At 30.5% G+C, this 9,694-nt stretch overlaps 1 long non-coding RNA gene across 1 annotated transcript; it reads left to right on the forward strand.

Moving 5' to 3' along the window:
• Positions 1 to 8,310: 8,310 nt before the first annotated feature.
• On the forward strand, positions 8,311 to 9,462 carry LOC140035902 (uncharacterized). Its single transcript, XR_011839799.1, has 3 exons — positions 8,311 to 8,538; positions 9,158 to 9,199; positions 9,294 to 9,462. It is a non-coding gene; the product is annotated as an uncharacterized lncRNA (long non-coding RNA).
• The last annotated feature ends 232 nt before the right edge of the window (positions 9,463 to 9,694 follow it).

A 9,694-nucleotide genomic window follows, 5' to 3' on the forward strand; every position in this document is an offset into this window, starting at 1 on the left:
AAACAATCAAGATCAAGGTGGGCATGGAAGGTTTCTCCTCTCTTGTTTTTCTCTCCAAGAATTTCCGGCAACATGAAGGAAAATGAAGAAAAATGAGCCAAGAAGAAAGATAAGAAGGAAGGAAAATCATTTGGTCAAAGTTCCATGGATTGCCAACAAGTGTCAACTCAAGATGGTTTCTTAATTTTTTTCTTTTCTCCCTTTTCTTTAGTCCAAAATTTCGGCTGCTTTAGGAGATATTTTAGGGCTGATTTTGCTCAATTAATAACAAGGAGATTAAAGTAATAAAGTAGTGTTCAAATGGTACACTGAATCGGTAGTAAATGGTGCACGTCGGTTCAAGCCGTTTTTCCTTAACTCGCGCGTACTTATATTTTTACTTATGGTTCATTCACTTATTATTATCACTTCTAATCACACACTTTTTCTTATCTAAAACTCACTCTTAACCACGAAATTTAGTACAGACACCTCACCATGTGATTACACGGCCAAAATGCACCAAAAACATACCAAAAATCCTAGTATGCACAAAACCCCCCTAACTTATGCCCTTCCTTTAGAAAAATCATAATTTGAGTTATAAATATAAAAAATTCATACAACTTGGCCTGTTAAAAACTAAATTTCAAATACTAATAATCTTTAGAAGACACCTCAAAGAGATTCAGTTCATAAGTTGGTCTAAATTGAGCCATAATCTACTACAACATTCCTATTGTTACTTGTGCATGGCAGAATTATTAGTCAACTTTGCCAATTTTTTGGAATTTATAGAGCTTGAATCAAACTCTGAATTTTACACCGTAGAAAGATCTATGAGTCTAGTTTTAAACACAACAAATGAAACTCAATTCCGACTTTTCTATATGAATTTATAGCCAATTTTCCAAAGCTGCGTAGAGCCTCCTGCAAAAATTTCTAGATTTTCTAACAACTAGAGATTATGAAACTTTTCTTAACAAAATTCACTCCCTTGACTCAAATTCAACCATTAAAGCAATCAAGAATCAAAGGTAAGTGAGTTCACATAAGGGTTATAAAGACAAGTAAAATTTTGGGGTCTCACAGTAGTAAATTTTGGTTTCTCTCCTCTTTATCTATCCTTTTTTGCAATTATTATTATTATTATTATTATTATTATTATTATTATTATTATTATTATTATTATTACTATTATTATTACTTAAAGGTCATCCAAGAAATTGGAGCTCACTGCACTCATTAAAAAAGATATTATCATTATTATGTTATTGAAATGAAGAAATAAATAATTATGCATAAAATAGCAACAGTGAATGTGTGCAACGAGCATTAAATAAGTGTCCAATCAAGAAATCTTTTATTTTGTTGTTAATAATATAGAGCAATTAGGAGGAAAAGTTCACGCTCAAATGTTAAACAAAGGAAAGCATGTAAAAGAATATCAAACTTGGTCTTTTCTCCTCTATTTTTGTTTATTTTTAGTCATTATCTTTTTTAATTATTTAAAAGGCCGAATGTCTTCAAAGATTATTAAATAAGTGTCCAATCATGGAATCTTTTATTACATTATGTTTATTAATATAGAGTAATTGGGAATAAAATTCATGCTAAAAAATTAAACTCAAAGAAGTAAGTAGAAAAATAGTAAATTTCACTTTCTCTCTAATTTGTTTGTCCATTCATGGCTAGTATTATATTTTTATTATTTAAAACTCGTCTAAGAAATTGGTGCTCACTACACTCAATAGAAACATATAATCATTATTATGATATAGAAATTAAGAAATACAAAAATCGTGCATAGGAATAGTAGCTGTGAATATGTGCAAAAAGGATTAAATAAGTACCCAATCAAGAATCTTTTAGTTTCTTGTTAATAATGTAGAGCAATTAGGAGCAAAATTCATGCTAAAATGTTAAACAGAGGAAAGCAAGTAGAAGAATGCTAAACTTGGTCTTCTCTCCTCTTCGTCTGTTCTTTTTTAGACATCATTATGTTTTTATTTTAAAGGCTTGGATCGGGGTAAAACCAAAATAAATTGTAGCTGGTAGGGGTATTAAGAATCACCCAATGCATATGCATGGATAAAAGGAGTCACTAAATAAGAAAACAAAAATAGAAAGCAAACAACAAGAAAAATGCCATGCATAAATTACCTCTAAAATTGGTAGCAAATCAGAAAGAACCGACAAAACACTTGAACAGATGACACTTCACTATTAATCAGCCTTTCACGTTAAGAGTAGAGATTTGCAAGCATCTGTCTTTTAGTTTTTGATAGAGAAAGTGTGCATGGATCACCATTTGAGATTATCATGAAACTTGTAGTTCTCAAACCTCTCTTGCCATATCTTATGTCATTTTCCTTTTATCATGAATTGCTTGTCCTCACTTTTTTTTTTTATTATAGATTCTGTGCTTCTTTCATTTTTAATTTCATAGCTTTTATCATAATTACAATTTATAGATATATTGAGATTTTGTAAAGAATGTAATTATCTATTATTTGAACTATGAGAAAGAGAAATCCAAAAATGAGAAATAGGATTTTATTGTGTGTGGTTCAAAACCTTGGATGTGATTTCTTGAATCAATTGGTAAAAATACAAACAAAGGGTCAAAATGAGATCACATGTCAACCATTATTAATGAACACATAAAATCGAACAATCTTTCCAATCTAGTGACGAATAAAAAATTTAAATGGGTTTAGGTGCTTCAAGCTATTTGTAGAGAAGAATTTATGCTTCACGAGCAAATTTATTATTTGCTATTGGAAAATTACTAAACAAAGTGATTTTATAGCACATGATGATAACACAAAGTATGTCTTAACTTTTTTTTTTTTTTTGTCTCCCATGCTTTTATTTTTTTTCATTTATGCCCATTCATCTTGCTCTACTTCATTTGGGGATCACAAATATTGATCTAATATCATGATAAGGTTACTAGTACCACCATATCTATTTATATCTAGTAGTCATGAAACCATCACAATCACTATAAAAGTCACCCTAACTACCACAATATCATCTAAAAATTGACAAGAACTTAGAAAAGTAGTGTAGGTCTGAAAATAACTTAGATAGGCGGAAAGGGGGGATAGACTTGGATAGAAGTACAAAGAAGATGGGGAAAAGAGAATTTTTGACAGACATGAAGTCTTTGGGAGAGAGGAGATTGAAGACAGAGACGTATGTTTGAGACAGAAGAGAAACGAAAGGATACAAGAATGGAGATTTGCAAAGGTTTTACACACAAGTTACTCTTTTTATTTCATAAAGAAAAATACTATTTACATTATAGGCATCTTATATTGCAAAAGAATGGTGTTATAGCATCTAACAAGGGAGAACACCAAAAGACTAGAGTTTTCAAAGTCCAAATGTCATTTTTCTATAGTAGGAAAAAAAAAGAGAAAAATGTTGCATAATTTATGCAATACATGTGAATCAAGTATTTTATAAGAGCAATTGTTACCAGTCCATCTCTACTACCAAAAATACGCAATAGAGGATCACCAATATATCCAACCTATGATGATACATACCGAATTCTAACCTTAATAACACATAGACACGATAAAGATTTCAAACATGATCTCATAAATTAGCTATCTCTTGCCAGTGTCGCTTGAGCAAAAAAAATGAAAAAAATGAATCAATGATTTTTCTTGACATTATTAGATAACATTCTAAATATATTTCAAAATTATACCAAATTCAACAAAATCTAACACTTTTATTACACTGTTAGGGGTGACTCAAACATTAAATCAAATTCTATATTGAATTTGAGATACCTGTTAATGACAAATTTATCTTTATATTGATGTCTTAGTCTATATCATGAAAAATCCAACAATTCCCTTCTAAGGGTCAGCAAATAAAATAAAATCTCAAAATGTTAGAGTTTCTATTAAAAAAAATTTATTAATTTGTGCAAACTTGTTTTTATGAGTGAGTGAGAGAAAGAGGGGGGGGAAGAGAGAAAAAGGGACATGCCGTTTGACATTATTAAAAAACTTGGGCTTGTTTTTTTCATTTCGAAAAAAATTGGCTCTAGTTAGGCTTATTTTTTCCCAAACATATTATGGAATATACATCTATGACAATAACAGTGAAAAAATTACTCAAAAACACCAAAAAGACAAATACGAATGCCAATAGAAAGCACCACAGAATACAAAAAATCACTTAAAGAACATATCCACACACAAACACATCATCACTTCTTTCTCTACTCTCAAGCACCAAATCATGACCCTCTAATCTGCGCCACCCTTCTCATTTATGGCCCCTTGACCACTTGGGAATAAGCATAAATGGATTTACACCGATTTACTATTTGATTTTGAAATGAAGTTGGTACTTTTAAACCGGTAAAGTGAGATGCAATGCGCCATTAGTATGAAGTAAATTTATCAAATTCGAATAATAGAGTTTGCAAATTGATAATAACCAATTTTGAATTCAAATATAGAAAATAGGATAAACTACCATTTATCGCATTCATTTGCCAAATTAGTTTATGTACTATATATCTCAAATAAATTTATTTTTGTATATAATAGTAGTATTATTATATATTATATAAATAAAGCTATAATAATAGTAGTATTATTATATATTATATAGGTAAAGCTATCATTGTAGGTAGTATTATCATATACCTATTTTAATGTTTGTAATATAAGTATAATAATAAACTAACTATAATACTTATATATAGAACTAGATAAGTATAGTTCTAAAGATTACGCATAATTAGTAATTAGACATTGTTTCATGTTTGAATTATTGAATATTTGAATATATAACATGTAAGCATACTCTAAAAGTACACGTATAATATATGAATTTATATTCACTAATCACTAATCTTATTTAAGGATAGACAATTAAGGACAATGCACATACATTGCACATGAACATATTAATGGATTATAATTCACCATTGAAAGTAATTAGATCATTTGAAAATTAAGCATTTAAACTACATAAAATAAGAATAAATTAATAACTGTAATGCATTATATGTTAATCTCATTTCATGAATAAACGTATAAGTATACACAACTACACAAGTGAATTGGCAAAGTTATCACTTATCATTATAAACTGTAACTTATTATGTTTTACATTGAATTGTAATTTGATTTGAATTAACCACTTTTTGTTTTCTTCTTAAGTCATTGATCAATGGTTCAAGATATAACTAGATATAGCGAAAAATTATTACTAATAGCTTTTCCAAATTGTTAGATTTTGAATAATTTTGGGGTTCAAATCAAAATAAAAAATTTTACTAGTGAAGAACATAATCCATAATTTAGGATCCCAATTTTGTAAATTAGTATTTAGTAACTACTAATTAGTAAATTATGACTTATGAGTAGGCTATTTAGATTGGAGAGTTAGACTAATAATTAGCAATTTGTAAATTTGTAAATTTTGTGGTTAGTAAATTGAGTAAATTGACATTTGACAAATACAAAATGACAAAATGACGAAATTGAGTAAATTGCAGGAACCCTAGTCACTAACTTCTTATCTCTCTTCGTTGCTCTTTTTTGTTCAATTCTTCTCCTCAGTCCCCACTCACTCATTTTCCTCCTTCTGATCACTACTCGTAGTTATCCTCTTCTTATCGTTTTTTCAATCTTTACTCACTCTAACTCTTAATGGATAAATTCTTATTATGGTTAAAAATCCAAAAAATTTTTGGTTGAAATCGATCAGTTACCGAAATTGTTAAATAGGTTAGCTTAAGTTTCGATGTTCACATACCTTGTTTTTCTTTGACTTTTTTTTTATAGTGTTTATTCTTATAGAGGGTTGTCAGTAGTGGGGAAAAAGCATTTCATTTCATATTTGAAAGGTTATTGCTTTATTTCAATGTATTTCTTCTTGTAGAGGTTGAAGCTAGTTTTGTTTTTGCTATATAGACTAAAAACTCAAGCTAAGATGCTGGATTAAGGATTCTAAAAATGTTATACTAGATTTTTTTTGTGCTAGAGTAATTCGAAATTCTTAACTAGTTTTTTATATTAATTGTACCTAATTTTTTTGAGTTCAAAATGAGAGACTCGGTACATGTTCCATTCTATTTTTCTTGTTCTTTTTAATGTTAATTGTAGTATTAGTACATCAATTAGTTTTCTTAAAGGCTTGTGATCTCAAATTGCTGATTTTTTTAGATTATCCAACCAAATCGAGATAATACCAGATTGGTTTGATAAAAGTTCTAACCCAAACTTTAGTTTCTGCTCCTAGATTGAAAGATTTACGAGGGTCAAAAAAGTGAGGACCATATAAGAAGAGGTCTGCAACTTTGCCACATTTTAAAGATGTATAGAACACATTTTAAAGATGTATATAGGCGTAACATCAGACATGGTAAGTACATATATAATGGCCATCTTTCTCATACCTCTATTTTCTACCACCCAATTTTGTCTTTACAACCTCTTCCTGTTCCTTTTGACCTATGGCCATTCCTAACACTACCACAACTACTCTCTTCTTAATTTTACTTATTTTTTCTGGCCATTCCTACCCCTTTCCTATCTTTTTCTAGCCAAATCCCCTTCAATCTTGCATTCTGAAACTCTTCATATTTCCTAATGCCTTTCTATACCCCCTTCCATTTTCTCACCTTCACCTCTCACTTTTCTATACCCATTTCCTATCTTGAGTGCCCATTTTTCTACCTACGCTCCTCTCACTTTCGTCCAATAGCATGTCTCACCTTATGCTTTCTAACTACAAAGATCGCCTTCTTCCCACAATTACTTGTCCCCCTTTTCTCTCATCTCCCTCTGCCCTTAACTACACATAGCCTATTTTGCCATTTATAGCAAATCTAAAATCATCTTAGTAAATCATCTCCAAAGTAATTTCATCAACAGGTATTTTGAAAAAGGATACTATTTTTTGACAAACCATATAAACACATTCCTTTTGAGATATGTAAGGATTGATTATTGACATTTAAAGTAACTCTATTATCTTATCTTCTGAAACATTTCTTCTATAATTTTTTATCTATCATGCCTTCGTTATTGCTTCTTACATCAACCTATTACATTATGCACTAGAAATTTCATCAGTTTTCATTGGCTCAATTCTATTTCTCTTCTCACTCAAATTAGCTCTCTAATGCAATATTCTTGTTTTCCTCATTTTCTATTTTAGTTTCATATTCTTGTCATAAGTGTAGTTAAATATATTAAAATTTAGCCAACAATTTAGTTTGCCATTCCTTGTATCTTAAGAAAAAGAAAACTAAAATTAAAAAAATTGAACTTTGTTGCATGGGGTTCAAAATCTTTATTGGATTTGCTTGGTCAATTGATAAATATACAAGGCGTTCAAGCGTTATTAAATATCAATCGCTACTATTAATGACTATACAAAAACAAACTATTTGATTAATCTAATGAACAAGAAGGAATTTATATGTGATTAGAATGTTCAAACTATCTTTGGAAATAGGTGCATCACATAAAAATTAATGATTTTTAGAGATATCTAGTATTATAAACTAGGAAGGTGTCTGATATTTTACATGGAAGACTATCAAAAGACTAGAGTTCTCAAAACCTCCTAAAAGTTATTCATATAGTAGGCAAAATTATGGTGAATTTCTTGATATATTGTTAATAGACCAAAACATCACAAATGTGGTGTTCTGTAGGAGTTTGTTTTGACATTAGTACCGCCGCAATTGAGAAAATTGGCATACAAAAAATTCCAATTTGGTTTAGCTTTTTATTATGCTAGACCAAAGCTTAACAATTTTTTTTAAAAAATGTTTCTAGTCGCCGCTTGCTGCATCCAAAAACATGATTGGCCGTTGATCAAATATGATCAACAGTCGATTTTTAAACTTGCAGGCGGAAATTTTTTTTATTTTTCAGTAAAATTTTTAATAACATGCTTCCAGTCGCCACAAGTGTCAGAAATTGGTGCATCCAAAAATAGATGCTACGAATATGATTGGCCGTTGATCAAGTACAATCAATGGTCGGCTTTTAAACTTGAGGCAAATTTTTTTTTTAATTTTTCAATAGCCACATGCGACGTTGACCGTTGATCAATACAGATCAACAGTTAATGCTCTCCATTGATAATTTCATTTTTATTGAAAACGATGAATTTTGGCCATCGATTTTAAAGAGATCAACAGTTTGTGTGTTCGATACAAACGATGTAAACCCATCAATACAAACGAGTGAAGTTTTTTCTATAAATAGATAGTCAAATTCATCCATTTCTCTCACCAACTCCATTTCTCTCTATTGGCCCTTACTATTCATGGATTGTCTATCCCTATATTCACTTCTTCCCCAGTGTCCTCCTAAAGTAGTGCTTTCGCCGGTGTCTTTCCAAAATAATGCTTCCGCCTCGCTTGTGTCATCTGAACCTTTCAAGTAGTCGATTCCAATTGGACATCTCTTGTGTCTTCTTAAAGCGGACTGTGCAGTTGGTGTCTTGCTTGAAAGTTTGGAGTGAGACGACGAGCCTTCTTCGTCACATTTGGCAGAACAAGTATTGTCATTCTATAATTAGTATTAGTACTTTTTTTGATATAATGGATTTGATATTGTGTGTGAAGTTGAAGTTGATTAATTAATCGTATTTAGTAATTTTTTGTACATAATGTGAATTAGTATGCCGTTATTAGTAAATAGTAACTAGTAAATAATAATAGTAATAATAATAGTAAATTGTAATAGTAAATAGTAAATAGCAATAGTACATAGTAATTTTAGTATTTAGTAATTAATAGTAATAGTATATAGTAATAAGTAGTAGTAAATAGTAATCAACAGTGACATAGTAAATATTAAATAATAGTAACAATACTAGTAATTAGTAATTACAAGTTAATAGAGAACCGACTCTTTAAGGTTGGGAGGTTGAAAGTTGTACCCATATTAGAGTTTTTATACAAGTCTCTTCCAAATGATGCACCGGAAGAATTAGTTTGCCAGTATGTTAGGTGCTATATTTTGATCTTATTTGGGAGACAGTTGTTTGCCGACACGTGGCAATATTGTCAATTGTCTTTGGTTAGATTACATCTAACACAGAGGGTATGAGCCAATACAGTTAGTGCAGTGCCATACTTGCGTATTTATACTCTCTTCTTTGCAAAATATCGCAGGCATCAACGAGCTGCGCTACTTGCCCATATGTGCTTCTATAGGTGAGAATGGAATAGCTTTTGGATGTTTGAGCATCTTTATTTCAGTCAAATACATAAATGATATGATTTGGACAATTTTTTTCTTTGTTAACAGTTATGGGCATGGGAGAGAATGCCCAAAATTCGCTCCGCCATATTGGTTCCCACTACACAAGGAAATGAATTTCTTAAAGGCGGTCAGTGGGCCGGCAGCCGTGCAACAAAATAGATGCTCTCGTATGTCATGTTCTCCTTTCATGATCAACTTACCAAGATGGGCATTGATGAGGTATTCCACTAATGAATATTGCTATTGTAGAGTCAAGTATGAATTTACTGTGGCCACTAATTCCATTTTCTGGTTGCCATAATTTATTTGGGAGTCTTATCTTGATGACTTTATTGCACATCTTTTTGCCTATTGCTCAGTTGGGCGACACATCTGACGGTCTATAATTCCGTTGATATATTGGGAGGTTATCAAATTTCACCTTTTACAAATTTAACAAATGAACA

Source organism: Coffea arabica, chromosome 2c, assembly GCF_036785885.1.
Source record: "Coffea arabica cultivar ET-39 chromosome 2c, Coffea Arabica ET-39 HiFi, whole genome shotgun sequence".
Taxonomy (NCBI): Eukaryota; Viridiplantae; Streptophyta; class Magnoliopsida; order Gentianales; family Rubiaceae; genus Coffea; species Coffea arabica.